The following is a 26,675-nucleotide window of genomic DNA, read 5'->3' on the forward strand; positions in this document are numbered from 1 at the left end:
GATGTTCAAGGTGGAAAATACAAACTTCAGAAGCCTTTTAAAACTTGAAATACACTACACGTTTGTCATTTCCTGCATTGCAGGAAAGTGCCTTTGCAACAATTTGATCAAATTAAGATCTTACATCTGTATATACCCTTACAAAATAATTCAAGTGAAAAGCATCATTTGCTCAAACTGAGCTTTAGTTTTTGTTGGATGTTTTCAGTGCATTTTCAACGCATTCCGAAAATTAGATTTAAAAAATGTTGCACTGAAACAGTCTGGGGCTGTTTTTCATGGTTCGTGCTAGACCACATAGTTCCAGTGAAGAGAAATCTTAACACTACGGCATACAATGAAATTCTAGACAATTCTGTGCTTCCAGCTTTGTGGCAACAGTTCGGGGAAGGCCCTGTTTCAGCATGACAATTCCCCGTGCACAAAGCGAGGTCCATACAGAAATGGTTTCTCGAGATCGGTGTGGAAGAACTTGTCTGGCCTGCAAAGAGCCCTGACCTCAACCCCATCAAACACCTTTGGGATGAATTAGAACACTGACTGCGAACCAGGCATGATCGCCCAATATTAGTGCTCAACCTCACTAATGCTCTTGTGAACTTGCAATTCCACAAATGAACATGAAATTTTCACATGAGAAAGTTTTTCACGTGAAACTACCATTCACATAAGGTGAAAACAAGTTTTTCTCCTTACGTGTGAAAGGGTGGTGTTAACATGTGAACTCTAAATTTAATACATGTGAAAATATGGTTTCACATGTGAATTTAAGCTCAACATGTGAAAACAGCTATTTCACGTGAAAATGTGATTTCACATGTGAAACTGTTTTTTGTTGTTGTAATGGTGGGCCCAAATGCTTTTCTTTTAGGGCACAAAAGTTCAGTACAGGGACAGAAAGCTCTGTACTGTATGAGCACAAAGGCCATCTGATGTTAACCCTGTGTGTGTTCCTTCCTCCCTGTGGCTTGTTTATCTGCAGCAGAGAGGTGTATGTGCACTACGCAGACTGGCACCCAGATGACCAAACTGAAAGGGAATATGTGGCTGGTCAGATTCTTCTACCTGGATGAACACAAGTCCTGCATCCTCTGGACGCCCTCCAGGAAGCATGATAAGGCTTAAAGTGAGTCACACAAGGAATGTTTCAGATAGGGTTTCAGCCTCCTACTTTGAGGAATACTCTTCTATTTCCACTTTGTCTACATGCAACCATTTACCAGTCCAATTCCATACACAATGTGCAAATGACCATACTGCATGTGTGTATTAGCTACCACCTTGTTACTCATATAGATTAGACCAGTATGATATGTTATGCTTAGTATGGTTACATAAGACATAAGGTTAGTTAAGGCAGAAATGAAAGGATGGTGTTTTGGTTGGGGTGGATGGGTAGGTGTATAACAGGAACATCTAGCAACCCAAAGGTTGCATGTTCGAATCTCATCACGGACAACTTTAGATAATTAGCTTAATACTTTTTAGCTACTTTCAACCCTTTCCAGAACCCTAACCTTAACTCACCCGTTAACCTACATCCCAACCTTAACCATAACCTTAACCCCTGACCCTGACCCCTATCCCCGCTAACGTTACCCACCTAGTTAATGTTAGCATTAGCCACCTAGCTAACGCTAGTACAACAAATTGGAATTCGTAATATATCATACCTATTGCAAATTCGTAACATATTTAACAATTTGGAATTCGAAACATATCATACGAAATGGATGATGGACATCCACAAATTAATACGTACCATAACATATCATAATCATTCGAGTGTCCTGGATTTTTGCTTACTATGTTAGATCTATCCCTGAGTCCGGGTTGATGAAATCGGTTATTACAGCTAATTTACTGCTGTATTATTATTGTTCTTTTCTTTACCTTTATTTAGCCAGGTAAGTCATTGAGAACACACTCTATTTTACAATAACGACCGGGATTCCATTCCTCTTCATTTTAATGTTGTTTCTCCCCACTCCCAAGTCCATCGATGAGGCGTGTGACGAGAAGAGATCTGAGATCTTCCAGCGCCATGCCGACAGTCGCTTTGACCACAACTGCTGCTTCAGTATTTACCATGGCGACCATGTGGAGTCTCTTGACCTTGATTACCCCATGGCTGGCATCTGGAGATGAGGCCCACACCTGGATTACTGGCCTGAATTACCCCATGGCTGGCATCTGGAGATGAGGCCCACACCTGGATTACTGGCCTGAATTACCCCATGGCTGGCATCTGGAGATGAGGCCCACACCTGGATTACTGGCCTGAGTTACCCCATGGCTGGCACCTGGAGATGAGGCCCACACCTGGATTACTGGCCTGAATTACCCCATGGCTGGCATCTGGAGATGAGGCCCACACCTGGATTACTGGCCTGAATTACCCCATGGCTGGCACCTGGAGATGAGGCCCACACCTGGATTACTGGCCTGAATTACCCCATGGCTGGCATCTGGAGATGAGGCCCACACCTGGATTACTGGCCTGAATTACCCCATGGCTGGCACCTGGAGATGAGGCCCACACCTGGATTACTGGCCTGAATTACCCCATGGCTGGCACCTGGAGATGAGGCCCACACCTGGATTACTGGCCTGAATTACCCCATGGCTGGCATCTGGAGATGAGGCCCACACCTGGATTACTGGCCTGAATTACCCCATGGCTGGCACCTGGAGATGAGGCCCACACCTGGATTACTGGCCTGAATTACCCCATGGCTGGCATCTGGAGATGAGGCCCACACCTGGATTACTGGCCTGAATTACCCCATGGCTGGCACCTGGAGATGAGGCCCACACCTGGATTACTGGCCTGAATTACCCCATGGCTGGCACCTGGAGATGAGGCCCACACCTGGATTACTGGCCTGAATTACCCCATGGCTGGCACCTGGAGATGAGGCCCACACCTGGATTACTGGCCTGAATTACCCCATGGCTGGCACCTGGAGATGAGGCCCACACCTGGATTACTGGCCTGAATTACCCCATGGCTGGCATCTGGAGATGAGGCCCTCACCTGGATTACTGGCCTGAATTACCCCATGGCTGGCACCTGGAGATGAGGCCCACACCTGGATTACTGGCCTGAATTACCCCATGGCTGGCACCTGGAGATGAGGCCCACACCTGGATTACTGGCCTGAATTACCCCATGGCTGGCACCTGGAGATGAGGCCCACACCTGGATTACTGGCCTGAATTACCCCATGGCTGGCATCTGGAGATGAGGCCCACACCTGGATTACTGGCCTGAATTACCCCATGGCTGGCATCTGGAGATGAGGCCCACACCTGGATTACTGGCCTGAATTACCCCATGGCTGGCACCTGGAGATGAGGCCCACACCTGGATTACTGGCCTGAATTACCCCATGGCTGGCATCTGGAAATGAGGCCCACACCTGGATTACTGGCCTGAATTACCCCATGGCTGGCACCTGGAGATGAGGCCCACACCTGGATTACTGGCCTGAATTACCCCATGGCTGGCACCTGGAGATGAGGCCCACACCTGGATTACTGGCCTGAATTACCCCATGGCTGGCATCAGTGCCTAAGATAGTCTGGCGAAGAGACAATGCAAAAGGGACCAATATCCTTTACTCTGTTTGTCACGTTCTGTCCATCGTTCGTATGTGTTTTCCTTGTTTTAGTATTGGTCAGGACGTGAGCTGGGTGGGCATTCTATGTTGTGTGTCTGGTTTGTCTATGTTTGGCCTGATATGGTTCTCAATCAGAGGCAGGTGTTTGTCATGTTTGTCATTTATTATCATGTCTTGTCCCTGTGCTCCCCATTCTATTCGTTTCCCTCTGCTGGTCTTATTAGGTTCTTTCCCTCTTTCTATCCCTCTCTCTCCCCCTCCCTCTCTCACTCTCTCGCTCTCTCTTCTCTCTATCGTTCCGTTCCTGCTCCCAGCTGTTCCTATTCCCCTAATCATCATTTAGTCTTCCCACACCTGTTCCCGATCCTTTCCCCTGATTGGAGTCCCTATTTATTCCTTTGTGTTCCGTTCCTGTCCTGTCGGTTCCTTGTTTAGAATTCACCGTGCTGTGATTGTGTTTCGCCCTGTCCTGTCGTGTTTTTTGCCTTCATCAGATGCTGCGTGTGAGCAGGTGTCTCTGTCAACTACGGCCTGCGCCTACCCGAAGCGACCTGCAGTCTGTGGCCGCTTCTCCTGTTATTCCCCTCTACAGACTAGAGGATTTCTGTTATTCCCTGTTTGGACATTTCCTGTTAAGGATTCAGGATTTGTCGTTTTCTGTTTGGACTTGAATAAACTCTGTTTCTGTTAAGTCGCTTTTGGGTCCTCTTTCACCTGCATGACAGAAGGAACCGACCAAGGAATGGACCCAGCGACTTCAGACGCTCGTTACACTGCCGTCGAGATCCAAGGAGCCATGCTCGGCAGACACGAGCAGGAATTGTCTGCTGCTCGCCATGCCGTGGAGTACCTGGCCGCTCAGGTTTCCGACCTCTCTGGACAGTTCCAGAGTCTACGTCTCGTGCCACCTGTTACTTCCTGGCCTGCCGAGCCTCCAGAACCTAGGGTTAATAACCCACCTTGCTACTCCGGGCAGCCCACTGAGTGCCGCTCCTTTCTCACGCAGTGTGAGATTGTGTTCTCTCTCCAACCCAACACATACTCTAGAGAGAGAGCTCGGGTTGCTTACGTCATTTCACTCCTTACTGGCCGGGCTCGAGAATGGGGCACAGCTATCTGGGAGGCAAGGGCTGATTGCTCTAACAAGTTCCAGAACTTTAAAGAGGAGATGATTCGGGTTTTTGACCGTTCAGTTTTTGGTGGGGAGGCTTCTAGGGCCCTGGCTTCCTTATGCCAAGGTGAACGGTCCATAACGGATTATTCTATTGAGTTTCGCACTCTTGCTGCCTCTAGTGAGTGGAACGAGCCGGCGCTGCTCACTCGTTTTCTGGAGGGACTCCACGCAGTGGTTAAGGATGAGATTCTCTCCCGGGAGGTTCCTTCAGATGTGGACTCTTTGATTGCTCTCGCCATCCGCATAGAACGACGGGTAGATCTTCGTCACCGGGCTCGTGGAAGAGAGCTCGCATCAACGGTGTTTCCCTGCTCCGCATCGCAACCATCTCCCTCCTCTGGCTTTGAAACTGAGCCCATGCAGCTGGGAGGGATTCGCATCTCGACTAAGGAGAGGGAACGGAGGATCACCAACCGCCTGTGCCTCTATTGCGGAGTTGCTGGACATTTTGTTAATTCATGTCCAGTAAAAGCCAGAGCTCATCTGTAAGCGGAGGGCTACAGGTGAGCGCAACTACTCAAGTCTCTCCATCAAAATCCTGTACTACTTTGTCGGTCCATCTACGCTGGACCGGTTCGGGTGCTACATGTAGTGCCTTGATAGACTCTGGGGCTGAGGGTTGTTTCATGGACGAAGCATGGGTTCGGAAACATGACATTCCTTTCAGAGAGTTAGAGAAGCCTACGCCCATGTTCGCCTTAGATGGTAGTCATCTTCCCAGTATCAGATTTGAGACACTACCTTTAACCCTCACAGTATCTGGTAACCACAGTGAGACTATTTCTTTTTTGATTTTCCGTTCACCGTTTACACCTGTTGTTTTGGGTCATCCCTGGCTAGTATGTCATAATCCTTCTATTAATTGGTCTAGTAATTCTATCCTATCCTGGAACGTTTCTTGTCATGTGAAGTGTTTAATGTCTGCCATCCCTCCCGTTTCTTCTGTCCCTACTTCTCAGGAGGAACCTGGCGATTTGACAGGAGTGCCGGAGGAATATCATGATCTGCGCACGGTCTTCAGTCGGTCCCGAGCCAACTCCCTTCCTCCTCACCGGTCGTATGATTGTAGTATTGATCTCCTTCCGGGGACCACTCCTCCTCGAGGTAGACTATACTCTCTGTCGGCTCCCGAACGTAAGGCTCTCGAGGATTATTTGTCTGTGTCTCTTGACGCCGGTACCATAGTGCCTTCTTCCTCTCCGGCCGGGGCGGGGTTCTTTTTGTTAAGAAGAAGGACGGTACTCTGCGCCCCTGCGTGGATTATCGAGGGCTGAATGACATAACGGTTAAGAATCGTTATCCGCTTCCCCTTATGTCATCAGCCTTCGAGATTCTGCAGGGAGCCAGGTGCTTTACTAAGTTGGACCTTCGTAACGCTTACCATCTCGTGCGCATCAGAGAGGGGGACGAGTGGAAAACGGCGTTTAACACTCCGTTAGGGCATTTTGAGTACCGGGTTCTGCCGTTCGGTCTCGCTAATGCGCCAGCTGTTTTTCAGGCATTAGTTAATGATGTTCTGAGAGACATGCTGAACATCTTTGTTTTTGTCTATCTTGACGATATCCTGATTTTTTCTCCGTCACTCGAGATTCATGTTCAGCACGTTCGACGTGTTCTACAGCGCCTTTTAGAGAATTGTCTCTACGTAAAGGCTGAGAAGTGCTCTTTTCATGTCTCCTCCGTTACTTTTCTCGGTTCCGTTATTTCCGCTGAAGGCATTCAGATGGATTCCGCTAAGGTCCAAGCTGTCAGTGATTGGCCCGTTCCAAGGTCACGTGTCGAGTTGCAGCGCTTTTTAGGTTTCGCTAATTTCTATCGGCGTTTCATTCGTAATTTCGGTCAAGTTGCTGCCCCTCTCACAGCTCTTACTTCTGTCAAGACGTGTTTTAAGTGGTCCGGTTCCGCCCAGGGAGCTTTTGATCTTCTAAAAGAACGTTTTACGTCCGCTCCTATCCTCGTTACTCCTGACGTCACTAGACAATTCATTGTCGAGGTTGACGCTTCAGAGGTAGGCGTGGGAGCCATTCTATCCCAGCGCTTCCAGTCTGACGATAAGGTTCATCCTTGCGCTTATTTTTCTCATCGCCTGTCGCCATCTGAGCGCAACTATGATGTGGGTAACCGTGAACTGCTCGCCATCCGCTTAGCCCTAGGCGAATGGCGACAGTGGTTGGAGGGGGCGACCGTTCCTTTTGTCGTTTGGACAGACCATAAGAACCTTGAGTACATCCGTTCTGCCAAACGACTTAATGCCCGTCAAGCTCGTTGGGCGTTGTTTTTCGCTCGTTTCGAGTTTGTGATTTCTTACCGTCCGGGTAGCAAGAACACCAAGCCTGATGCCTTATCCCGTCTGTTTAGTTCTTCTGTGGCTTCTACTGATCCCGAGGGGATTCTTCCTTATGGGCGTGTTGTCGGGTTAACAGTCTGGGGAATTGAGAGACAGGTTAAGCAAGCACTCACGCACACTGCGTCGCCGCGCGCTTGTCCTAGTAACCTCCTTTTCGTTCCTGTTTCCACTCGTCTGGCTGTTCTTCAGTGGGCTCACTCTGCCAAGTTAGCTGGTCATCCCGGTGTTCGAGGCACTCTTGCGTCTATTCGCCAGCGCTTTTGGTGGCCGACTCAGGAGCGTGACACGCGCCGTTTCGTGGCTGCTTGTTCGGACTGCGCGCAGACTAAGTCGGGTAACTCTCCTCCTGCCGGTCGTCTCAGACCGCTCCCCATTCCTTCTCGACCATGGTCTCACATCGCCTTAGACTTCATTACCGGTCTGCCTTTGTCTGCGGGGAAGACTGTGATTCTTACGGTTGTCGATAGGTTCTCTAAGGCGGCACATTTCATTCCCCTCGCTAAACTTCCTTCCGCTAAGGAGACGGCACAAATCATTATTGAGAATGTATTCAGAATTCATGGCCTCCCGTTAGACGCCGTTTCAGACAGAGGCCCGCAATTCACGTCACAGTTTTGGAGGGAGTTCTGTCGTTTGATTGGTGCGTCCGTCAGTCTCTCTTCCGGGTTTCATCCCCAGTCTAACGGTCAAGCAGAGAGGGCCAATCAGACGATTGGTCGCATACTACGCAGCCTTTCTTTCAGAAACCCTGCGTCTTGGGCAGAACAGCTCCCTGGGCAGAATACGCTCACAATTCGCTTCCTTCGTCTGCTACCGGGTTATCTCCGTTTCAGAGTAGTCTGGGTTACCAGCCTCCTCTGTTCTCATCCCAGCTTGCCGAGTCCAGCGTTCCCTCCGCTCAAGCGTTTGTCCAACGTTGTGAGCGCACCTGGAGGAGGGTGAGGTCTGCACTTTGCCGTTACAGGGCACAGACGGTGAGAGCCGCCAATAAACGCAGGATTAAGAGTCCAAGGTATTGTTGCGGCCAGAGAGTGTGGCTTTCCACTCGCAACCTTCCTCTTACGACAGCTTCTCGTAAGTTGACTCCGCGGTTCATTGGTCCGTTCCGTGTCTCCCAGGTCGTCAATCCTGTCGCTGTGCGACTGCTTCTTCCGCGACATCTTCGTCGCGTCCATCCTGTCTTCCATGTCTCCTGTGTTAAGCCCTTTCTTCGCACCCCGTTCGTCTTCCCTCCCCCTCCCGTCCTTGTCGAGAGCGCACCTATTTACAAGGTACATAAGATCATGGACATGCGTTCTCGGGGACGGGGTCACCAATACTTAGTGGATTGGGAGGGTTACGGTCCTGAGGAGAGGAGTTGGGTTCCGTCTCGGGACGTGCTGGACCGTTCACTCATCGATGATTTCCTCCGTTGCCGCCAGGATTCCTCCTCGAGTGCGCCAGGAGGCGCTCGGTGAGTGGGGGGTACTGTCATGTTTGTCATTTATTATCATGTCTTGTCCCTGTGCTCCCCATTCTATTCGTTTCCCTCTGCTGGTCTTATTAGGTTCTTTCCCTCTTTCTATCCCTCTCTCTCCCCCTCCCTCTCTCACTCTCTCGCTCTCTCTTCTCTCTATCGTTCCGTTCCTGCTCCCAGCTGTTCCTATTCCCCTAATCATCATTTAGTCTTCCCACACCTGTTCCCGATCCTTTCCCCTGATTGGAGTCCCTATTTATTCCTTTGTGTTCCGTTCCTGTCCTGTCGGTTCCTTGTTTAGAATTCACCGTGCTGTGATTGTGTTTCGCCCTGTCCTGTCGTGTTTTTTGCCTTCATCAGATGCTGCGTGTGAGCAGGTGTCTCTGTCAACTACGGCCTGCGCCTACCCGAAGCGACCTGCAGTCTGTGGCCGCTTCTCCTGTTATTCCCCTCTACAGACTAGAGGATTTCTGTTATTCCCTGTTTGGACATTTCCTGTTAAGGATTCAGGATTTGTCGTTTTCTGTTTGGACTTGAATAAACTCTGTTTCTGTTAAGTCGCTTTTGGGTCCTCTTTCACCTGCATGACAGTGTTAGTCATTGTCTCTGATTGGGAACCATATTTAGGTAGCCTGTTTTGTGTTGGGTTTTGTGGGTGATTGTTCCTGTCTCTGTGTTTGCACCAGATAGGACTGTTTAGGTTTTCACTTTTCTTGTTTTGTATAGTCTGTTCATGTATAGTCGTCTTTATTAAAAACATGAATAATCACCACGCTGCATTTTGGGCCGCCTCTCCTTCACCAGAAGAAAACCCTTACACTGTTACTGTGGAGCATGTCACTCGTAGGGCAGGCATCTGTGGCCTCATGAATGATTGGTGAATATAGACTAAAGACCGCGCTAAAAGAGCAATGAATACACACATTTGACAAATAGAATAAGACCTGAATATCATCAACCTGTGGTTATTTAATTAGATTAGGATACGATACTTTCCAACATTAGTGAAAAATCATGTTTAGCAACACATGTAATTCTAGGGATGTCATGTCACATAGGATGCATTTTGATACACACTACAAGTAATGTCTTGATGTCATTGGTCACTGGTCTCCGTGCCTCATCCTTAACTCTTATTCCACATGGTTACAACAGACAGTCACACCCTTTCCATAGAGAGCTTTTATTCTCTACGTTGGTTAGGTCGAGGTGTGATTTAAGTGTGGGTTATCTAGGTGAACTATATTTCTATGTTGGCCTAGTATGGTTCCCAATCAGAGGCAGCTGTTTATTGTTGTCTCTGATTGAGGATCATATTTAGGTAGTCATTTTCTCATTGTGCTTTGTGGGATCTTGTTTATGTTTAGTTGCCTGTTCGCACTGCATTGTCATCACGGTTCATTTATGCTTTATTTTGTTTTGTATTAGCTTAAGTTCCACTTTCATTAAAATATGTGGAACTCGAAGTACGCTGCGCCTTGGTCCGACCATCATTATGACGAACAACGTAACACAGACCTTCTCTGAGGCAGACAAAAACGGGGATGGCAATTTGGGCCTTGGAGAGGTTCTTCAGCTGATCCACAAACTCAAGGTGAACCTGCCCAGACAGAAAGTCAGAGAGCTGTTTAAAGTAAGATCATATTCAGAAAATCCAAGATCTGGGGTATCTCAATGTTTCTCATTACAATACAGTAGTTTTACAGAAAATAATTATATACTGCTCAAAAAAATAAGAGGGAACACTAAAATAACACATCCTAGATCTGAATGAATGAAATATTCTCATTAAATAGTTTTTTCTTTACATAGTTGAATGTGCTGACAACAAAATCACAAAAAGTATCAATCAAATCAAATTTATCAACCCATTGAGGTCTGGATTTGGAGTCACACTCAAAATTAAAATGTAAAACCACACTACAGGCTGATCCAACTTTGATGTGATGTCCTTAAAACAAGTCAAAATTAGGCTCAGTAGTGTGTGTGGCCTCCACGTGCCTGTATGACCTCCCTACAACGCCTGGGCATGCTCCTGATGAGGTGGCGGATGGTCTCCTGAGGGATCTCCTCCCAGACCTGGACTAAAGCATCCGCCAACTCCTGGACAGTCTGTGGTGCAACGTGCCGTTGGAGGATGGAGCGAGACATGATGTGCTCAATTGGATTCAGGTCTGGGGAACGGGCGGGCCAGTCCATAGCATCAATCCCTTCCTCTTGCAGGAACTGCTGACACACTCCAGCCACATGAGGTCTAGCATTGTCTTGCATTAGGAGGAACCCAGGGCCAACCACACCAGCATATGGTCTCACATCTCGGTACCTAATGGCAGTCAGGCTACCTCTGGCGAGCACATGGAGGGCTGTGCGGCCCCCCAAAGAAATGCCACCCCACACCATGACTGACCCACCGCCAAACCGGTCATGCTGGAGGATGTTGCAGGCAGCAGAACGTTCTCCACGGCGTCTCCAGACTCTGTCACGTCTGTCACATGTGCTCAGTGTGAACCTGCTTTCATCTGTGAAGAGCACAGGGCGCGAGAGTGGCGAATTTACCAATCTTGGTGTTCTCTGGCAAATGCCAATCGTCCTGCACGGTGTTGGGCTGTAAGCACTACCCCCACCTGGGGACGTCGGGCCCTCATACCACCTTCATGGAGTCTGTTTCTGACCGTTTGAGCAGACACATGCACATTTGTGGCCTGCTGGAGGTCATTTTGCAGGGCTCTGGCAGTGCTCCTCCTGCTCATCCTTGCACAAAGGCGGAGGTAGCGGTCCTGCTGCTGGGTTGTTGCCCTCCTATGGCCTCCTCCACGTCCTGATGTACTGGGCAGTCTCCTGGTAGCGCCTCCATGCTCTGTACACTACGCTGACAGACACAGCAAACCTTCTTGCCACAGCTCGCAGTGATGTTCCACCCTGGATGAGCTGCCCTACCTGAGCCACTTGTGTCTCATGCTACCACTAGAGTGAAAGCACCGCCAGCATTAAAAAGTGACCAAAACATCAGCCAGGAAGCATAGGAACTGAGAAGTGGTCTGTGGTCACCACCTGCAGAACCACTCCTTTATTGGGGGTGTCTTGCTAATTGCCTATAATTTCCACCTGTTGCCTATTCCATTTGCACAACAGCATGTGAAATTTATTGTCAATCAGTGTTGCTTCCTAAGTGGACAGTTTGATTTCACAGAAGTGTGATTGACTTGGAGTTACATTGTGTTGTTTAAGTGTTCCCTTTATTTGTTTGAGCAGTGTATTTATCATGTAGATAAATGTATATAAAACAAAACCCAGCAACTCTTATAACTAATTTGGAAGAGCTTGCGTTTCCTTACATGGTCCTGCACACAATGTACCCACCAAATCACTGTCATAACTCATGAGGACGACCTTAGCAGAATCGCCAAATTTCTTTCCATTAAATATCCTGGCTGGTAAATTTAGAGTAATTTTTATCAGTGAATTGTAACAGATTAAAGGCCTATTATAAACTATTTGCATTGTGAAAACTAATGCAAAATTGCTTATTATACCATTTATACTCCCAACTGTAATATTATCTTTTTTTTAAAATTATTCTAAAAAATAAAAACAAGAACAACAGATGAGGAATGCCCCTGTCGGAACACAGGGAACCACTGCCCTAGTCAGCAACAGGGTTTTACTGATGACAAGACCTTTCCAAACAGGTTTTATGGGTCAAATATCTTGGCCTGACAACTTGATCTCCAATCCTAGCTTGGAGCAAGTATGAAGGATGTGATGTCGTGTGTCAGAGTTTCCTAGCCGTACATTGAGAGAGCGCAGGTTGGTCGCTGTACAGGAGGAGCACGCTAGAGGAAGCCCAGGGCATATGGCCACCGCTGAACAGAACAGATGGCTTTCATTGTAAAACTGTATGTGTTCAGCATTATGCTCCAGTAATCCATGCTGAGGCACTTTGAGTGCGGTTTGTTCCATTACATTACCTGTCTTCTGTTCATCTTAACTCCTCATGTCAAACACAGTTTTGTTTTGTGTCAGTCTGTGGCTGTGCAAGTAGAATGTATATTAGTAGTTGTGTTCTTTAGAGGATTTGTTTTCTGTGTTTTATCTTAGACAAACAGTGACATAAATCTAACCAGCAGCAAAATCACTATCCCAGTCTAACCCTAACCCTAAACCCAACACTTCTCATCCTAACCCTAAACCCAACTCTTCTCACCCTAAACCTAACCCTAAACCCTAACCCTAAACATTAACATTTTCTTTCCATTTTCAGGGAGCAGACACAGATGATAACCAGGGTTTGTTAGCGTTTGAAGAATTCTGCACCTTATATAAGATGTCTACGTGCAGATGACCTTGTCTGGTTCATGGATATTGAACAGAAGGTAAAACTGAATTAAAGCAGAATATGTAAGATATTTTTTACATTCTTCAGTCATTATTGCTCTCTTCTCTTTTCTTCTGTTTCTGTTTGGTAGATGGCGGGTGTCACCAGAGGTTATTGTCTGAAGATAATGGGTCAGTTTGAGCCATGTGCTCAAAACCTACAGAATATAGTTCTGGGCATCGATGGTAATGATTTTCATGACACAAACACTTGTATCTTAAGTATCACAGCCCACAGAAATATCAAAATACAAAACAGAATGTCAATGACCGAAAGGTCACGCATCCCAAGTCTTGCATCAGGTTTCACCAACCTGCAGGGGATATCTTAAACCCAGACCACCATCAGGTGCACCAGGACATGACCCAGCCCCTGTATAACTACTTCATAGCCTCGTCCCACAACACCTACATGACAGGGGACCAGCTTCTGTCTGAGTCCAGGGTAGACATGTATGCCAACGTGCTCCAGGCTGGCTCTCGCTGTGCGGAAGGTACGCTTAGGCACTATCCTGACCCTTTAACTGCCTCCCTACTGAAAACATTGCAGTGCTGTTCTCTTACTAGTATATACCATCCTCATCACTCACTTGATCTCTCACTCGATCACCCGGCCACTCACCGTGTCTCTCAGTGGACTGTTTGGATGGACCAGACAGGGAATCTATTATTCATCATGGCTACACACTGACATCAGTAAGTACCTTCATTTTGTCACCATATCCAGCCCAGGTATAGATAGAAATAGCAAACCATTCATGGGCAATTCACTTTATATTCCAATATGTTGAGCCTATAGAGATGGTTAGAGGATGCAACATTGTATCTGTCCCATTCTGACGTATGTGAGAGCATGTGCAGCACCATTGCGGCCATCTCCATTTGAAGTAGTCCATTTTCGTCTTCTACTACTTTTATGAGTTGGTAAACAAACTGAACGGATGTACACTGCCACGTAGAGTGTGTTATAACAGGTACAGCGTCTGCTAAATGACTTAAATGTAAATGTAAATGTAAATAAATCAAAGGTTGGCGATTTACTGCCACCTCCAGTTGTGGAATGTTTTCTCAAAAGTATAATTCATTGGCTGATCACTCCTGATGACCTGGGTGGAATTGTGATCCTTCCTTAACCCATAGGAAGTCCAACCCAGTTGACTACTTAAATTGTGAAAGTCCTCAATGGCACTGCATGCTAAAACACTAGAGTATCTATCTCTATGGCTGTGTTTTACATCCCCAGGTACCCAGTTATCCTATCCATAGAGAACCATTGCACAGTGCCCCAGCAGAAGAAGACGGCTGAGTCTCTGATGGAGGTGCTCCAGGGCAAGGTGAGCTGCCCTCCCCAGAGCTCCTGAAAAGGAAAGTTCTAGTCAAGGTAGAGCCATCTTTTTTTTGTTAATTTGTTGTTCAAACAATGGAAGCACTGAGTCATTTTTATAGCGACAATTTCCAAATCATGAAATGTTACCCCAATAAATATAACATTACTGAACATCTTCTGTTGAAATAATAAGTTAGTGAAAGAAGCTCCCAGCTAACATTGACAATGATGCAGAGATTGGAGATGTGTCAGATGAAGACGGTGGGGAAGATGAAGATGACATCCAGATGAACACAGATGTAAGACTGTTACTACTGTTTAGGCTAAAAATAGACTGAGAGCAAAATATACGTTTTGAGTAGAAATATCCCAGGACATTTGTTGTGTTCCTTAAGTTCCCCTAGGTGGCATAATAGCCCAAATGTCTGGAACGTTTTCAGGCTGTTTTGCAGTGTATGGGGGGGATATAAAGTAGCTATGTCTTATACCACATGATACTATCAGGTGCTCTGTCATAAGATGATGACGAAGCCATTGGGTATTCCATCAGACAGTGAGATAGCGGATGGCTGATAGCTGGTGGCTGATTGTTTCTGCAGGGAGTCTTGCTTGGCTACCAAAAGTCCTTGCTCCAGCCAAACACTCCACCATGCCCACAGACATTAGTTTCTTCTCCACAATGAGCCTGGATATGATTACCTCCCAGACGATTTCTAGAATTCAGACACATTCTAACTGTTCTGATTGGTCCCAGAAACCGATGGGTTGGGGCAGAGACAGAACATGCTTGGGTAAAGCGGTATTTTGAAAATGCGTCATTGGCTTTGATACTTTGAATGGTTAGAGATAGTCCAATTGCTGATGACTTTTTTGATGTCATCACAAACGACATCAACGATGGCAGTCTCAGACTGAAGTATGCAGCGAACGTAGACTGAATTATTGCTCTGTCGTCAGGCCGTCTAGAATCTGGAATAGGTTCTACTATTTCAGGGCAACACTGCTGGTACTGCAGATGAGCTCAAACCCAAGAAACGCAGGTATATCATGGGCAGCTTCAAATGCAAGGTCAGCTGATTCTCTCATACAACTCCCTCCCCACCCAGTCTTCACTTCACCACACCATGCTTTCCAATCATGTTTATGTAAATTAACATCTCTCCTCTTCACCATTCCCTCCAGCATGCAAATTAGTCTTTCCTCACCAGCACAAATGCAAATCACAAACTCCCTTCAGCACCTTTACTAGTGTGTAAATGTAGTCATGATCATACACTCTCAGAAAAAAAGGTACAGAATTGTACGGTACAAACACTTGTCACTATAGTGGTGCCCTGTAGGGTGTGTCCATTGTACCATTAGTTATAGGTACATACAGTGCCTTGCGAAAGTATTCTGCCCCCTTGAACTTTGCGACCTTTTGCCACATTTCAGACTTCAAACATAAAGATAAAAAACTGTATTTTTTTGTGAAGAATCAACAGCAAGTGGGACACAATCATGAAGTGGAATGACATTTATTGGATATTTCAAACTTTTTTAACAAATCAAAAACTGAAAAATTGGGCGTGCAAAATTATTCAGCCCCTTTACATTCAGTGCAGCAAACTCTCTCCAGAAGTTCAGTGAGGATCTCTGAATGATCCAATGTTGACCTAAATGACTAATGATGATAAATACAATCCACCTGTGTGTAATCAAGTCTCCGTATAAATGCACCTGCACTGTGATAGTCTCAGAGGTCCGTTAAAAGCGCATAGAGCATCATGAAGAACAAGGAACACACCAGGCAGGTCCGAGATACTGTTGTGAAGATGTCTAAAGCCGGATTTGGATACAAAAAGATTTCCCAAGCTTTAAACATCCCAAGGAGCACTGTGCAAGCGATAATATTGAAATGGAAGGAGTATCAGACCACTGCAAATCTACCAAGACCTGGCCGTCCCTCTAAACTTTCAGCTCATACAAGGAGAAGAGGTGGTCTACAGCTGAGGTGGGAGACTCTGTCCATAGGACAACAATCAGTCATATATTGCACAAATCTGGCCTTTATGGAAGAGTGGCAAGAAGAAAGCCATTTCTTAAAGATATCCATAAAAAGTGTTGTTTAAAGTTTTCCACAAGCCACCTAGGAGACATACCAAACATGTGGAAGAAGGTGCTCTGGTCAGATGAAACCAAAATTGAACTTTTTGGAAACAATGCAAAACGTTATGTTTGGCGTAAAAGCAACACAGCTCATCACCCTGAACACACCATCCCCACTGTCAAACATGGTGGTGGCAGCATCATGGTTTGGGCCTGCTTTTCTTCAGCAGGGACAGGGAAGATGGTTAAAATTGATGGGAAGATGGATGGAGCCAAATACAGGACCATTCTGGAAGAAAACCTGATGGAGTCTGCAAAAGACCTGAGACTGGGACGGAGATTTGTCTTCCAACAAGACAATGATCCAAAACATAAAGCAAAATTTACAATGGAATGGTTAAAAAATAAACATATCCAGGTGTTAGAATGGCCAAGTCAAAGTCCAGACCTGAATCCAATTGAGAATCTGTGGAATGAAAGGAAAACTGCTGTTCACAGATGCTCTCCATCCAACCTCACTGAGCTTGAGCTGTTTTGCAAGGAGGAATGGGAAAAAATTCAGTCTCTCGATGTGCAAAACTGATAGAGACATACCCCAAGCGACTTACAGCTGTAATCACAGTAAAAGGTGGCGCTACAAAGTATTAACTTAAGGGGGTTGAATAATTTTGCACGCCCAAATTGTTCAGTTTTTGATTTGTTAAAAAAGTTTGAAATATCCAATAAATGTCGTTCCACTTCATGATTGTGTCCCACTTGTTGTTGATTCTTCACAAACTGGTGTGTTAGATTGACCCCTGCATCCAGCTATGTCTGCCCATCCCCTACTCGCCCTCAGGAAAGGGAAGACAATGAGGTTATCCCGAGCCCTATTTGACCTCTAAGTACACCAAGGGGGAGGAGTATCCATTTTCAGACAAAATATTTTCTTCGTCATTCAACATGCACAGCGATATCACAAGTTCTTTCAGCATGGGAGTCTTTCTACCTCCTGGTTGGCAGTGTGTGTGAACCTACACGTATGTGTTTTCTGGTTGGCAGTGTGTGTGTGAACCTACACGTATGTGTTTTGTGGTTGGCAGTGTGTGTGAACCTACACGTATGTGTTTTCTGGTTGGCAGTGTGTGTGTGTGAACCTACACGTATGTGTTTTCTGGTTGGCAGTGTGTGTGAACCTACACGTATGTGTTTTCTGGTTGGCAGTGTGTGTGTGTGAACCTACACGTATGTGTTTTCTGGTTGGCAGTGTGTGTGTGTGTGAACCTACACGTATGTGTTTTCTGGTTGGCAGTGTGTGTGTGTGAACCTACACGTATGTGTTTTCTGGTTGGCAGTGTGTGTGTGAACCTACACGTATGTGTTTTCTGGTTGGCAGTGTGTGTGTGTGAATCTACACGTATGTGTTTTCTGGTTGGCAGTGTGTGTGTCAACCTACACGTATGTGTTTTCTGGTTGGCAGTGTGTGTGTCAACCTACACGTATGTGTTTTCTGGTTGGCAGTGTGTGTGTGAACCTACATGTATGTGTTTTCTGGTTGGCAGTGTGTGTGTTTTCTGGTTGGCAGAGTGTGTGTCAACCTGCACGTATGTGTTTTCTGGTTGGCAGTGTGTGTGTGAACCTACACGTATGTGTTTTCTGGTTGGCAGTGTGTGTTTTTCTGGTTGGCAGAGTGTGTGTGATGTGTTTTCTGGTTGGCAGTGTGTGTGAACTACACGTATGTGTTTTCTGGTTGGCAGTGTGTGTGTGAACCTACACGTATGTGTTTTCTGGTTGGCAGTGTGTGTGTATGTGTTTGGTTGGCTGGTTGGCAGTATGTGTTTTCTGGTTGGCAGTGTGTGTGAACCTACACGTATGTGTTTTCTGGTTGGCAGTGTGTGTGTCAACCTACACGTATGTGTTTTCTGGTTGGCAGTGGTTGTGTTTTCTGGTTGGCAGTGTGTGTGAACCTACACGTATGTGTTTTCTGGTTGGCAGTGGCAGTGTGTGTTTTTCTGGTTGGCAGTATGTGTTTTCTGGTTGGCAGTGTGTGTGTGTGAACCTACACGTATGTGTTTTCTGGTTGGCAGTGTGTGTGTGTGAACCTACACGTATGTGTTTTCTGGTTGGCAGTGTGTGTGTGTGAATCTACACGTATGTGTTTTCTGGTTGGCAGTGTGTGTGTGAACCTACACGTATGTGTTTTCTGGTTGGCAGTGTGTGTGTGTGAATCTACACGTATGTGTTTTCTGGTTGGCAGTGTGTTTTCTGGTTGGCAGTGTGTGTGTCAACCTACACGTATGTGTTTTCTGGTTGGCAGTGTGTGTGTGAACCTGCATGTATGTGTTTTCTGGTTGGCAGTGTGTGTGTTTTCTGGTTGGCAGAGTGTGTGTCAACCTACACGTATGTGTTTTCTGGTTGGCAGTGTGTGTGTTTTCTGGTTGGCAGAGTGTGTGTCAACCTACACGTATGTGTTTTCTGGTTGGCAGTGTGTGTGAACCTACACGTATGTGTTTTCTGGTTGGCAGTGTGTGTGTGAACCTAGACGTATGTGTTTTCTGGTTGGCAGTGTGTGTGTCAACCTACACGTATGTGTTTTCTGGTTGGCAGTGTGTGTGTGAACCTACACGTATGCGTTTTTTGGTTGGCAGTGTGTGTGTGTGTGAACCTACACGTATGTGTTTTCTGGTTGGCAGTGTGTGTGTGAATCTACACGTATGTGTTTTCTGGTTGGCAGTGTGTGTGTGTGTGAACCTAAACGTATGTGTTTTCTGGTTGGCAGTGTGTGTGAACCTACACGTATCTGTTTTCTGGTTGGCAGTGTGTGTGTGAACCTACACGTATGTGTTTTCTGGTTGGCAGAGTGTGTGTGTGAACCTACACATATGTACTTTCTGGTTGGCAGTGTGTGTGTCAACCTACACGTATGTGTTTTCTGGTTGGCAGTGTGTGTGTGAACCTACACGTATGTGTTTTCTGGTTGGCAGTGTGTGTGTCAACCTACACGTATGTGTTTTCTGGTTGGCAGTGTACAGTATATGACCAGTTGGCAAGTGTCTTCCCTCAATAAGAGCATTGTGAACAAGATCATGGCTCTGAAGCCAGCTCATTTGGTGCGCATCAACCAGAGACAGCTCTTACCGTGTGGACTCCAACAACTTCAACCCACAGCCTTCCTGGAACACATGATGTCATATGGATAAGAGACCCTGCTCATACAATACCTTAAGTGGTTTGTTTCTGGAACACATGATCATTGTCAGGGCAGGCAGAAAAGGTCAACACCGGGAAAACGGGAACAATCAAGAGGCAGGAACAGAGGGGAAAACACTGGTAGGCTTGTTGAAACAAAACAAACTGGCAACAGACAAACAGAGAACACGGGTATGAATACACAGGGGATAATGGGGAAGATGGGCAACACCTGGAGGGTGGTGGAGACACTCACAAAGACAGGTGAAACAGATCAGGATGTGACAACGAGAGAGAGAGAAAGGCAGGCAGCATTTCTCAGACAGTCGAAATCATGAATCAACTGTCATCATTTTTATGGATATATACAAAGAAATGTCAATTGAAAAAAGATTAAACGAAACAAAGTGCAGCTAATTTGTAGTCTTGTCAGCTTCAGTTTGAAGTTAGCTAGCTCCTCTGATCAACAGTATCCTGACCAGTGGCGATTTTTAGCATGTAAATATTTTTTAATTTTTTATTTTACCTTTATTTAACCAGGAAAGTCAGTTAAGAACACATTCTTATTTTCAATGACGGCCTGGGAACAGTGGGTTAACTGCCTGTTCAGGGGCAGAACGACAGATTTGTACCTTGTCAGCTCGGGGGTTTGAACTCACAACCTTCCGGTTACTAGTCCAACGCTCTACCCACTAGGCTACGCTGCCGCCCCATCTTGGTGGGGCATCTTACCACTGCAACACCTGGATATCAGCGGAGCCTTGGCTGGCAGTGAAACCGTTAATTTAGCCTCATTTACTGCATTTAAAAAAAACATAGCTGATATGGCTGACTTGCTTAAATAAATGTGGTTTCTAATGACAAATGAGATGTACAAACTATGGCATAAGGACAAGCAGATGAGAGGCAATCTGTAATTTTGATTAAAACATTAATGAGCGAGCTAGGACGGAAGTGGTCTATAAAACTATTTGTTTAGCACTTTTGAAATGTACAGCAATAGAAATCAGAACATGGGCCATTCTTACAGTGTTCTCCCTGTACACCAAGTCAGAACCATAGGATAAATAAAGGGGGCATACAATGAAAGCTCTTACAATATTTGATTACTTTTCTCTAAAACAGGTTATAGGCCTCATGTGCACCACCAAGTCAGAACAGTAGGCAAAATTAAGAGGGTTAAATAGACCAAATTATTAGGGTGAGGCACATGGGCTACAAACATCTTACTAAACAACAAATACTTAGTATTACTTTCTTAGCTACAGTATACATATCTCCCTAGCATATTACATAATTTATGCAGAAGCATACAATCCATTTTTGGACTCGCCTTGTTGTGCTGTGCTCATTTGAAAAGGAAGGTGGTGCGGTGGTCCTTCGTGGGTAAATTTTGTCATCAAAGTCTTGCAGTTTCTGGATTTATGGTATTTTCAAAACAACTGGAAACTCTGGGGGGGGGGGGGAGGTTGAATTATGATGACGTCATTGATTTTCAGGTCGTAGCTCTAGAAAGAGGACAGGTTTACCATTCCGAGTTGGATGACTGTTAAAAAACGTATTTTCCCAGTCAGAGCTCATTTATTCCAGACTTCCCAGTTGTTTTGAACTCACGGAAGTCAAGTTTTTGCAGTTCCGAGTTAATAGTTGTTTTGAGCGCGCCACAAATCATTTTTCATTGATAGTTTTTCCAATGTTGAATGTTTATAATTCTAAACTTGTAAAAGAGCCCCTTAATCCCAGATTTGGGACCACACAGCCACTCTACTGAATAGCAAGCTAGTGATTGCTTTGCAATGCTTGCAGTTAGCCAATGTCACTGATTCCTTCCAAAGAACTTATTGTTGAATTTGCGATTTCCAACTTGTGTAATGTTTATGTCCAATGGCCAAAGAGCACCGATACGTTTTATCTATAATTTCTCATTGTTTCTCTTCATATGACAAGGATTAAAAAGGATTTGCCAGTAGATTGTCAACTTGATTCATGATGATTACTGCTAGCTAAGATTTTAAAAGTATAATGTTGACATGATCAGTCCAATCAAAGCTACTGTATATATAATGTGATTTGACGTCATTGTATCTGTGGCCAATGACCTTGAGCCTTCTTGGATGGGCACTTCTAATGTAACTCTATGGCAGCACCCAAGGGGCTAGAATGTTCTATCTCTACCCTTAGACTTGGCGGTGATGTAGTGTCTCTATGAGTGACAGAACACTGAGCTAATCACGGTGCGACGTGTCGTGGAAATTCAGTACTGAGAGAGACTTAGTATTGGTCATTTCTTCAAACAGTCATCTTTATTTAATATCAATTAATTATTCAGAGCTCGAACCACCCAGTTTATAATTGTATATATAAACTGTTTGGTTTGAACCCTGAATTTTGATTGGCTGACAGCCGTGGTATATCAGACCGTATACCATGTGTATGACAACAACAAAAAAGTTACTGTTTTAATTACGTTGGTAACCAGTTTAGAATAGCAACAAGCCACCTCCGGGGTTTGCGATGTATGGCCAATGTACCACAGCTAAGGGCTAAGGGCCGTGTTGCATCGTGCTAAGAACAGTCCTTAGCTGTGGTATATTGGCCATATACCACACCTCGTGCCTTATCGCTTAATTAAAGAATATGACCAAACTGATTATAACATTTAACACTAGAAATATACAGCAGTTGTTTCTTGAACTAAGGGTTTGTTGGCTGAATGTTACCTTCTGTGTTGCCCAGGTTTCTTTAACCCTACAGTGGAGGACCCTCTGCCAGGACAAAAGAAGACTCAGCTGGTGCTGAAGATCATCAGTGAGCAGCAGCTGCTGGTGGATTGAGGGGAGGTGAGACATATCTGACAACCTCAATTGACCTCTTTAAAAAATATATATAAAACAATATTGAACCTTTATTTAACTAGGCAAGTCAGTTAAGAACAAATTATTATTTAAAATGACGGCCTACACCAGTCAAACCCAGACAATTCTGGGCCATTTGTGCACCACCCTATGGGACTCCCAATCACAGCCAGTTGTGATACAGCCTGGATTTAAACAAGGGTTTTGGTGGATGAATCAGAATTAGCTGGGTAACATAGATAATTAAGATCTCTCATCTGCATAATATGCTTATGTGATATACTTGTTAGTAGAATATATCCCTTTGGACTCTGGTGTTGGCAGTTGCACTTCTTCCCTCAGCTGGGGCTCAGTCACCTGGGGCTCAGAGAGGGGAGAGTTCAGGCTTGTCTTTTACATGTCTCTGGTGCTATGCAGAACATCAGAACGGGAAGAGGACAGGATGGAACATTGTTTTCATATGTGAATGTGTCTTTACCTATTCTTAAACCATGTGAAGGGATGGCGTGATTAATGGGGAACCAATTAATTATCTCCACAATGTCTGTACGCAAGTCACTCCCTCCTTTGGCATTGGGGGGAGGTGTATGGCCGTGTCTGGAACCATTGTATGTCCTCTCTGATGTTGCACTTATCCTGGGATAGTGTATGACCTAGAGGCTCATTCCCCTCAGTGAGCTTGTCCAGGAGTGAGGTCAAGAAGGGATTCTACTTGAGAAGGGAGTATCTAGAGTTGAACATTGAGTTATGCCATTGGATGAGTTGGTGTTTTTGTGCTATGAAGTACCAGGAACAAGATTAGAACCTCATTGTAGGGACCAAACTGAGCGATAATTTATAGCGAATGCTATCTGGCTACGGGATACTCCTTTCCATTTATAGTCTTCCTTTGTGAACTGTTCCTAATATCTGTGGTTTGTTATGTCGACTGGAGGGAGGGATGTGGTGTGTATATCTTTGCTATAAAAGATCTCAGTAGCCATTGTGTTGTCACTTTCAATGGTTTATTCGAAATGGTGCATCATTGAAAGTCATTGCTATTGCAAAGCTCTTATTATTAAAGATGTAGTGTAAGTATAACTCTGACTCGTATGTTTCGTTGAACTCTCCTCATTTGGTAATACAGAAATTAACCCCCACAGGTATCTGTAGTGACACCTCTAGCGCTGAAATGTAGTTCCTTAGACCACTGTGCCACTCTGGAGGATACTACAAGGCATTTAGTCTTATCACTCGTGTGTTGTATGTGAAGATGGTTCTTCGTTGTTTTTGTAGATTATTTATCCTTTTGTAGAGGTGGAGATTATTGGTCTGCCTATTGATTGCTGTAAGCAGCAGACAAGGGTGTTGGAGGATAATGATGAGCATTGACCTGACCAACCTTTTAATGCAGAGGGCTAAATCAGGGTCACATGGTGTGTGACAGTCTTAAACAAATTTACATTGAAACAAAAGTATATATCACACACACATGTTTATGGGCTTAAAAAATGTAGACACCTCTACCATGTCAGATAAAGAGTTGAAATGTATTCCATTTTAAGTTTGCATCCCAATATTACACTTTATATACAGTACATAACAGACGAGTGAAATACTGTATAACAAAACTGTTTGACAGACACTGGATTTTTGGCATTTAGACAAAATGTATGTTTATTAATTATGAAATTATAACAAATATTAATAACATTCCACCCATGAGGCAACTAGATAATTTGACTGCAGGCAAGGGAACTACTTCAACAGCTATTTATTTTCTGTATTTTATTTTAACAAGATGCTCATTCAAGTAAGCATTTTGATGTTCTATTACATTTCTGTTGAATGAAAAGCACGTAAAATTTTGTGGAAATGCAATTGAAGTTAATCGTCTTGTTCTTTCCCTGTGCCATTGCAGGGTTCTTGATGCCATTGATTGGGTCTCAATGTAGGCAGCAGCCTCTCTGAGTTAGTGATTTCTTTTTAGGGTTAGGGTTAGGGTTAGGGTTAGGGTTAGGGTTAGGGTTAGAAGCTGTTTTTCAGTCTCCCGGTCCCAGCTTTGATGCACCTGTACTGACATCTTCTGGATAGTAGCAGTGTGAACAGGCAATAGCTCGGGTGGTTCATATCCTTGATGATCATTTTGGCCATCCTGTGACATCTGGTGCTGTAGGTGTCATGGAGGGCAGGTAGTTTGCCCCCGGTGAAGCGTTGTGCAGACCACACCACCATCTGGAGAGCCTTGTATTTGAGGGCGGTGCAGTTGCCGTACCAGGCGTACCAGTGGGGCAAAAAGGTATTTAGTCAGCCACCAATTGTGGAAGTTCACCCACTTAAAAAGATGAGAGAGGCCTGTAATTTTCATCATAGGTACACTTCAACTATGACAAAATTAGGGGAAAAAATCCAGAAAATCATATTGCAGGATTGTTAATGAATGTATTTGCAAATTATGGTGGAAAATAAGTATTTGGTCAATAACAAAAGTTTATCTCAATACTTTGTTATATACCCTTTGTTGGCAATGACAGAGGTCAAAGGTTTTCTGTAAGTCTTCACAAGGTTTTCACACACTGTTGCTGGTATTTTGGTCCATTCCTCCATGCAGATCTCCTCTAGAGCAGTGATGTTTTGGGGCTGTTGCTGGGCAACACAGACTTTCAACTCCTTCCAAAGATTTTCTATGGGGTTGAGATTTGGAGACTGGCTAGGCCACTCCAGGACCTTGAAATGCTTCTTACGAAGCCACTCCTTCATTGCCCGGGTGGTGTGTTTGGGATCATTGTCATGCTGAAAGACCCAGCCACATTTCATCTTCAATGCGCTTGCTGATGGAAGGAGGTTTTCACTCAAAATCTCACGATATATAGCCCCATTCATTCTTTCCTTTACATGGATCAATCGTCCTGGTCCCTTTGCAGAAAAACAGCCCCAAAGCATGATGTTTCCACCCCCATGCTTCACAGTAGGTATGGTGTTCTTTGAATGCAACTCAGGATTCTTTGTCCTACAAACACAACGAGTTGAGTTTTTACCAAAAAGTTATATTTTGGTTTCATCTGACCATATGACATTCTCCCAATCTTCTTCTGGATCACCCAAATGCTCTCTAGCAAACTTCAAATGGGCCTGGACATGTACTGGCTTAAGCAGGGGGACATGTCTGGCACTGCAGGATTTGAGTCCCTGGCGGCGTAGTGTGTTACTGATGGTAGGCTTTGTTACTTTGGTCCCAGCTCTCTGCAGGTCATGCACTAGGTCCCACTGTGTGGTTCTGGGATTTTTGCTCACCATTCTTGTGATCATTTTTACCCCACAGGGTGAGATCTTGCGTGGAGCCCCAGATCGAGGGAGATTATCAGTGGTCTTGCATGTGTTCCATTTCCTAATAATTGCTCCCACGGTTGATTTCTTCAAACCAAGCTGCTTACCTATTGCAGATTCAGTCTTCCCAGCCTGGTGCAGGTCTACAATTTTGTTTATGGTGTCCTTTGACAGCTCTTTGGTCTTGGCCATAGTTACAAGTTACAGGTTACAAGTTACAGGTCTGTGAGAGCCAGAAATTTTGCTTGTTTGTAGGTGACCAAATACTTATTTTCCACTATAATTTGGCTATTTTTTTAAAAATCCTACAATGTGATTTTCTGGATTTTTTCCCCTCATTTTGTCTGTCATAGTTAAAGTGTACCTATGTTGAAAATTACAGACCTCTCATCTTTTTAAGTGGGAGAACTTGCACAATTGGTGGCTGACTAAATACTTTTTTGCCCCACTGTAGGTATTCCTATCCTCTCCTGTCAGAGTCAGACGGACCCTAGAGTCCCCAGCCAGCCAATTCCCCTCCAGTACAATAAGGATCAAGGCCGGCTCTCGCAGTGTTGCACGGAAGCCGCACGGCTCGCCACTCTCCCCAGCAGTTAACCGCAGGGCTGCTGTGCACTGGCAGCCTCCGACTCCCCTCCCCCCCAGAACCATGGCAGCTATGGCCACCAGGTGAAGCCTGTACCCAATGGCCTCTGCCTATCTGACAGTGACTCCAGCAGTGGTGGCAGTATAGACAGTCTGAGTCTGGAGCTCCTGTCCTCCTTTGTGCCAGTCGGTGAGCAGAGAGAAGTGGGCACCCTGTAGAGCCAGACAAAACTCCCTCTTCAACCAGAAGATAAGGGAGATCCGCTGTAGTTCGCCACTCTTATTTTGACGGTAAGAGTGAATCTTATTAGATTGTCTTATTGTATCACAGCTGGAGAGCATGCCAGTGTTAAAGATGTATTGTTTTGAATG

At 45.2% G+C, this 26,675-nt stretch overlaps 1 pseudogene; it reads left to right on the forward strand.

Annotated features, from left to right (window-relative positions):
- The first annotated feature begins 1,971 nt into the window (after positions 1-1,971).
- LOC124004194 lies at positions 1,972-26,522 on the forward strand (annotated as a pseudogene).
- The last annotated feature ends 153 nt before the right edge of the window (positions 26,523-26,675 follow it).

Source organism: Oncorhynchus gorbuscha, linkage group LG18 (assembly GCF_021184085.1).
Source record: "Oncorhynchus gorbuscha isolate QuinsamMale2020 ecotype Even-year linkage group LG18, OgorEven_v1.0, whole genome shotgun sequence".
Classification (NCBI taxonomy): domain Eukaryota; kingdom Metazoa; phylum Chordata; class Actinopteri; order Salmoniformes; family Salmonidae; genus Oncorhynchus; species Oncorhynchus gorbuscha.